The sequence below is a fragment of the Rutidosis leptorrhynchoides genome, chromosome 1, assembly GCF_046630445.1.
Source record: "Rutidosis leptorrhynchoides isolate AG116_Rl617_1_P2 chromosome 1, CSIRO_AGI_Rlap_v1, whole genome shotgun sequence".
NCBI lineage: Eukaryota > Viridiplantae > Streptophyta > Magnoliopsida > Asterales > Asteraceae > Rutidosis > Rutidosis leptorrhynchoides.
The window spans coordinates 673,692,549-673,701,100 of NC_092333.1; positions in this window are offsets into that span (position 1 = coordinate 673,692,549).

The window sequence follows — 8,552 nt, forward strand, 5'->3', positions numbered from 1 at the left end:
TCTAATCTAGCCCTAACCATAAATCAGTTAAGCGAACCAAAATGATGGAAGGAAGAGTAGAAACCCTGACAAAAATGGTGTGTGATTAACAAGCTAAACTTGCTTTACCAACAACATCAATAGTACCATCAGCGTTACCAGCATCGTCAGTACAGTCAACATCCGAATCAACAACACCGATAACATCACAAACTCCGTCAGTTCAAGAATCACTGTGGACATCATTACGAATCAATAACGTTTATATTGTATCAACGAGTTATGAAGAATTAACTCATTTCCTCTGAAGAAATTATATATATATATATATATATATATATATATATATATATATATATATATATATATATATATATATTGAAATAAATCTTTCAGTGCTAAGCTATTGTGTGTGAATCTTGACTACTCGGTTAATTCATATTACAAATATGCAATAATGTACGTCCTTCGGCCGCAACTTAACCAGCGTTAACTACAATCTCTGTCGCAATTCAACAAATTCCAATTCATAATAAATCAAGTATATATTTGATTTTACACTTTCATCATCAATGTACCCGAAACTTTTCAGATAACATCATTCGTACTTTGTGAAATTCACAAGAATTCCACGAACCGAACACCATACATCAACAAATAACGAAGTATTGATTCATAATTTCAATGTCATTAAAGAAATACTGCGTAAAAGTTATGTACTTTTTAAAGCCTTTAGGGATTATTCAATTCTAGTTTCAACCGTAAATTAAATGAGTTTAATTTAACATTAACTCATTAAATCTATGTTACATCTGAAGAAAATATACATATATATATTTTCATAAAGACTGTAATAAAATTCTTTTGTACAAAATATTAATTGTGAATTTTTTTTTAACGGGTAGGTAATACCCGAGAGATATATAAATTCACAATTAATATGTTACATTCTTCGAATCTGATTCAGCAAATCATCCATTATACTCCCTACTTTCACAACAATATACATTCTTTTATAGAACTCAAAACAACCATACTCATTCAAAATTTAATTACATATTATGATTTTGAAATCTCAAAATTTAACTTGAGATATGACCAAAATCATCACTCTTAGATCCTTACATCTTTCACAAGCTATATTTTGACTTCAAAACTGTGTTAGAACATCAAATGTATGTTAACGATTACAATCTGTGTTCAAACCCATCGAAAATTTCTGAAGACACTTCGAATGATGAGCAATCGAGATGATGATCCAACCACATGTTACCCACAGTTATGTACCCGAAAAACTCTTGAAACCAAAGTAAAAGTTTAAACAACGTATCCGCGTCAGATTCTTTGGCATTTATTAGCAAAAATAACTTTGCGACTCCTATTCAAAGTAGCCAGTTTTGTCACAGCTCCAGCAAGTCAACTTCGACTTTTCAGTCAGACTAACCTTATTATAACCTTGAGATATACACCATCGTTACCAGGGAACCTTTTACATTCCACCATATTATTAGCAGATGTACCAACAACTTCATTACCCTTTGACTTTAGCCTCTCCAAAAAGTCATCATAATTATTCATTGAAACCCCATCGTTTACTCATTCGCATCTTGTAATGAGAATTGCCATACGAATCATTGGGAATTAGCAATCAGTATTTTGAAATCTTGCAGCATGTCTGCGCCAACAGTTATATGTGTATATATAACGTCTATCTTCTGGACTTAATTTGAATGTGAAGTTTCTGAAAAACACTCCGAACTACGAATTGGTTCTCCGAAAATGGAAAAAATGCTGATGAAGCAGCAAAAACTATAAACGACTTTAAATGGTAAAAGCTGGATGATAATGATGAAGTGTGCTGGCAAAGCACAGAAAAAGAGAAGTTTTGGAACTGGAAAACGGATTGAGCAAAGTAAGAAGGAGGCTGTGGACAAATTACAAAGACTGAACCTGACTTTAAAGGATCCAAATGATTCAGTACCTGCTGAAGTCATTAACGAATACCTTGCTCCTGACTCTAAACCCCTGCGAACAATATTCTTCATCATCCTCTGATATTAGAAATTCTAAAATATCATCATATCTTTCATTATAAATATCCTCCATATTTCTGAAGATATTTTCTTAATTTTTCTTATTTGAAATCATTTACCTCTTCGCGCTATCTGTATTACATCATAAAAGAAACTATTTTAGTTTCTAAATTCTGAAAGATTCAAGTTTAAAATAGGAATATTTTGAAGTAGTGTTGAGAACTGAAGCATGAATTAGTATAATATAATGACACTTGATCAATGTGATTATATTACAGTAAGTCATGCTGAGTTTCTAAATGGAACGTGATGATTCACATATCATAACATCATCATGTGCCATGTTATACGACTCTTGTATTCTATTTAACCTCTAAAATATCAAGAAAATATTTCTTGATGGTTCGGCCTTTTCCAAGGTATTCTAGTAATTTGACAAGTCAAGATCGTGCCATCACAATTTCCTTCCTAGAACATTAACAATGTTCATTCCGAAATTCATATCTGTGAATTCTGGACCATTACAAGCGGTGCTTAATCGCAAGAAGAAGAAACGAAAGGACAAAACTCCGAAATAGAAATTGGGGTATAAATTGCAGCAAATAAAAGAGAGCATTAACTGTGAATGATAATGATTATAGAAGACAGAAGCAGAGACTTTGAAATATAAGGGAACATATAAAGCCCAACGACAAACCAAAAATTATAAACCATATATCGATGCATATAGCAATATAAAGACACGGGAGAACTAGAAACACTATAAACCCAAGAGTATAGTAGAAGTAAATAGATTCTTCCGGCGGTAGATGAAAAAGAAGAATGACCGATATGAAAGTTAGAAGTATATCGAGAATCAGAGCTGGATGGAGCATATTGATGAATACTTTAAAATATGAGTTGAGGGGGAAAGAATAGAAGGTGATGAAACATGACTAGGAACTTAGAAATCAACAGATTTAACTCACACAATGGCAGAATAAGTGAATCAAACCCTCTAGTGAATAGGTTAAGTTTTTTTTTTGATTAATTTAGTCAAACCACAACTAAATCAAGTGTGATTAGATCAACACCTAGAGCTATTATTCACCACATGGGTGATTTGGACTGAGAGAGAATCGGAGGAGCTCACTAGATCTGAGTGTGTGTAACAAATAAGAGGCTTAACCTAAAATGAAGAACATAAGACTTTATATAACCCTGCTGTTGACTCACCCATACGATTCATTCATCACACGTATGAGTTGGCTTCATCAGCCGTACGGGTGATCACTCACTCGTGTCTTCTCATTTAGGTTGTAATTGTGACTTAGCTCAGCATCAACCGTGCGTATGAGCCTGTCAGTCGTACTAGTGAGGCTTCACTCGTACGTCTGACTAAGTCTAACATAGTCAAACATCTAAATCTCGGTCCTGCAGTTCCTGTAACCACATACAAACACAGGATAATAATGAGCAATCATGGTGGCCTGTAAACTGTTGTACCTGCAATGGACGTGGGTAGATGTCTAGGGACTTGCATAAAATGCATCAACAGAAGGTGTGAGTTGTAAGGAAACGAAGGAGGTGAATTTATAAGAAAATCTCCGACGGAATAATTAAAATGGACGATCGCATTTAAAGCGGATCCTAATTTCCTTGATTACCGGAGAGTCAAATCTTATTAAGAAGATTTTCTTCAAATCCCTTGAAATCTGGGAATCAATAATATCTACGTTAAATGATAAGATGAATCTACACTTACTCATTTCACTCTTCTATGTTAGCTTCATTCGTACTCTTCATATAAATGGATTGTTTATCCAAATTATTCGCTGATGATAAAACTCTAATTTTCAGCCCGTATGTATCATGAAAACATACTTATTATCATTCACGACCTTTCCACTTAAATTTTGGGACGAAATTTCTTTAACGGGTAGGTACTGTGACAACCCGGAAATTTCCAACCAAATTTAAACTTTAATCTTTATATGTTTCCGACACAATAAGCAATATTTGTTAAGTTAAATTTCAAGAATTTTAAACTATGTTCATACATTCATTCAACCTCGACCAAGTTCCAGCGATTCACGAACCATTAAACGAATATGATTATATATGTATATGTGTATATATATTAAAACTTGAAACGTAAATAAAATATTAGATTAAATACTTTATATGATTGTATCTGTTTCAAAATGTTTATCAATGGAATTAGAAGATAAGATCAAATGATTGAATTATCAGATATATTAAATTATGATTACAAGTCTCTGTTGAAAGGCCCACGTTGATTCGAGAAATCTTTCCATTTTAACAATATTCGGAAAATGGTAAAGTAATTTATAAATAAGAACAAATTGTCAATCATTGAGAACTAGACAAAGGATAGTGGAAGATTGAATCTCATAAAGACTCGATTGATCTATTTAGTTTCAAACGTACAAAAATGTTTTCAGTTTAAAAAGAACTTTATTATTAAAACGTATATAACTTTTAAAAATATCTAGAACCACTTTTGACAACTCATTACTTAACTAGTATGATAAAGATAACGATATTTATATTTTATTTTATTAAATATATATAACGATTTAAATTAATATTATATATATTTATACGCGTATAATACGTACATAGTTTTATACTTTTACTATACTTAAACTTTACCTTTACTTTATTTTTACTTTACTTTAACTTTAATAATTCACTTTAATAATTCATACTTTAATAATTTATACTTTAATAATTCACTTTAATAATTCATACTTTAATAATTCACTTTAATAATTCATACTTTAATAATTCACTTTAATAATTTAAAAATCTATTATAAATAGAATTCAATAGGTTTCATTATTTCATAGAAACTTGAAAATATTTTTCTCTAAACTCTCTCAATCGATTTACATATATATATTTACTCCGTATGTTTTCAAGATATTATTAGTATACATAAAATATTACGACGGAGTGTTGTCCGAGTGATTTCGAAATTGTTTTTCGAGTAGGATAGGATTAAGGAAATTATGGGTTATAGCTATGGAGGTGATTGAGTATGGTTCATGGGTATGCTTGTGAGGTCAATATAGTGTTTATCATTTCCGTTGCGTCTACGTACCTTTCCTGCAATATTGAATCTCAATATTGATACGTGAGTACTCATAATTTAACTTTTACATACTAATAGTGTATCCCTGACTAGTGCTCAAGTATTTAGGATTATGCATGCTTGTACTTTTGATATTGCCCTTAGACAGGTTATGTTGAATCTTGAATTAGTTACACTTGCGGTTAAGATAAGGTATAAGATATGCATGTCCTTGGAAAGCTAGCGAAAAATTAAGAACTTTTCCTTTAGATATCGAATGGTTTCGATGAACGGATTAGAAGTTATAATCAATTGAATTTTCGATATTTTTATTAAAAATGATTATTATCATCGTCGTTTTTATCGTCGTTCTAGTTTTATCTTATTATTATCATTATTATTATCTTTATCAATAAAAGGGATTTATCATTAAAAATTGTTTTTTTTATTACTATCGTTATTATCGTTAAAGTTATAATTAGTATTATTATTATTATTATTATCCAATTATCATTATTATTATTATTATTATTATTATTATTATTATTATTATTAGTATTATTATTATTATTATCATTATTAATATATATATATCATTATTTAAAAATGGTTATTGTTATTGTTATTATTATTATTACTATATTATCATTAAGATAATTATTAGTATTATCGTTAATAATATTATAGTAACTATCATTATTAATATTAGTGTAATTAAAACAAATAATTGTAACACCTAAATATTTTGATTACTATTATTATCATTATTATGAACACGATATAAAAGACGATTAAAAGCTATTAAACGAAACGATTAGGAAATAATGAGTAAGAGTATCATGATGAAATTAAAATATTATAAGATATTAATTTAGATAAAATTATCGTTCTTATTATTTTTATCATTACTATTATTATTAAGAGTATCGTTAGTATTAAAACTATCATTTTAACAAAAATTATCATTTTAATAGATATGTCATTGTTACTATAAAATATCACTATTATTATTATTTTAAATAGAATTATTATTTTAAAGATAATATTAAAAATTTTCGTAAATATTAAAGTTATCATAATTAGAATTATCGTTTTATCATAATGTCATCTTAGTAATTATAAATATTGATATTTTTATAATAATAATTATTATTACAAAATAATACAACTTTTACTTACTATCATTATAGATATTATTTTATCAAATAAATATGTGATACAAACATATTTTACTACGTGTAATAACTTACTTTAATAATACCTATCATATTATCTTTATGATATTAAATGAACCCTATAAATTTTATTACTTAATATATATAAAAGTATATTTTATTATATAAATTTAATATAAAATTTTATTTATTAGTAAATAAATTATATTATTTACTCTAATAAATCTTTTAAAAATATTTAAAAATATAAAATGACGATATTTAAACTATATATTAATCATGTATAGATTTTTGGAAATTATTTTGAGTCAAATTTACTTTTGTTGACTTTTGCATATTAGTCTCGAGCATTAGGATTGTGGTACACTATGACTTGACCTAATTTGTTAGACAAATATTGACCAACATATAAATATATATAATTAATTTAGGTTCGTGAATCCGAGGCCAACCTTGCACTTGTTCAATGACGTTATATGTATTTTTACTACGAAATACAGTATGGTGAGTTTCATTTGCCTTTTTCCCTTTATATTTTTGGGCTGAGAATACATGCGCAACTTTTATAAATGTTTTATGAAATAGACACAAGTACGTGAAACTACATTCTATGGTTGAATTATTGAAATCGAATATGCCCCTTTTTATTAAGTCTGGTAATCTAAGAATTAGGGAACAGACACCCTAATTGACGCGAATCCTAAAGATAGATCTATTGGGCCTAACAAACCCCATCCAAAGTACCGGATGCTTTAGTACTTCGAAATTTATATCATGTCCGAAGGAGGATCCCGGAATGATAGGGATATTCTTATATGTATCTAGTTAATGTCGGTTACCAGGTGTTCACCATATGAATGATTATTTTTGTCTCTATGCATGGGACGTATATTTATGAGAACTGAAAATGAAATTCTTGTGGTCTATTAAAATGATGGAAATAAATGATTATGATAAACTAATGAACTCACCAACCTTTTGGTTGACACTTTAAAGCATGTTTATTCTCAGGTGTTAAAGAAATCTTCCGCTGTGCATTTGCTCATTTTAAAGATATTACTTGGAGTCTTTCATAGCATATTTCGAAGAACGTTGCATTCGAGTCATTGAGTTCATCAAAGATTATTATTAAATCAATTTATAGTTGGATAGTGGATATTATGAAATGGTATGCATGCCTGTCAATTTTCGATGTAAAGAAAGTTTGTCTTTTAAAAACGAATGCAATGTTTGTAAAATGTATCATATAGAGGTCAAATACCTCGCAATGTAATCAACTATTATGAATCATTTATAATGTATATGAACGGGTCCTTTCAAATATCCCCATCATTCCGGGACACCCTTCGGATATGATATAAATTTCGAAGTACTAAAGCATCCGGTACTTTGGATGGGGTTTGTTAGGCCCAATAGATCTATCTTTAGGATTCGCGTCAATTAGGGTGTCTGTTCCCTAATTCTTAGATTACCAGACTTAATAAAAAGGGGCATATTCGATTTCGATAATTCAACCATAGAATGTAGTTTCACGTACTTGTGTCTATTTTATAAATCATTTATAAAACCTGCATGTATTTTCATCCCAAAAATATTAGATTTTAAAAGTGGGACTATAACTCACTTTCACAGATTTTTACTTCGTCGGGAAGTAAGACTTGGCCACTGGTTGATTTACGAACCTATAACAATATATACATATATATCAAATTATGTTCAAAATATATTTACAACACTTTTAATATATTTTGATGTTTTAAGTTTATTAAGTCAGCTGTCCTCGTTAGTAACCTACAACTAGTTGTCCACAGTTAGATGTACAGAAATAAATCGATAAATATTATCTTGAATCAATCCACGACCCAGTGTATACGTATCTCAGTATTGATCACAACTCAAACTATATATATTTTGGAATCAACCTCAACCCTGTATAGCTAACTCCAACATTCACATATAGAGTGTCTATGGTTGTTCCGAAATATATATAGATGTGTCGACATGATAGGTCGAAACATTGTATACGTGTCTATGGTATCTCAAGATTACATAATATACAATACAAGTTGATTAAGTTATGGTTGGAATAGATTTGTTACCAATTTTCACGTAGCTAAAATGAGAAAAATTATCCAATCTTGTTTTACCCATAACTTCTTCATTTTAAATCCGTTTTGAGTGAATCAAATTGCTATGGTTTCATATTGAACTCTATTTTATGAATCTAAATAGAAAAAGTATAGGTTTATAGTCGGAAAAATAAGTTACAAGTCATTTTTGTAAAGGTAG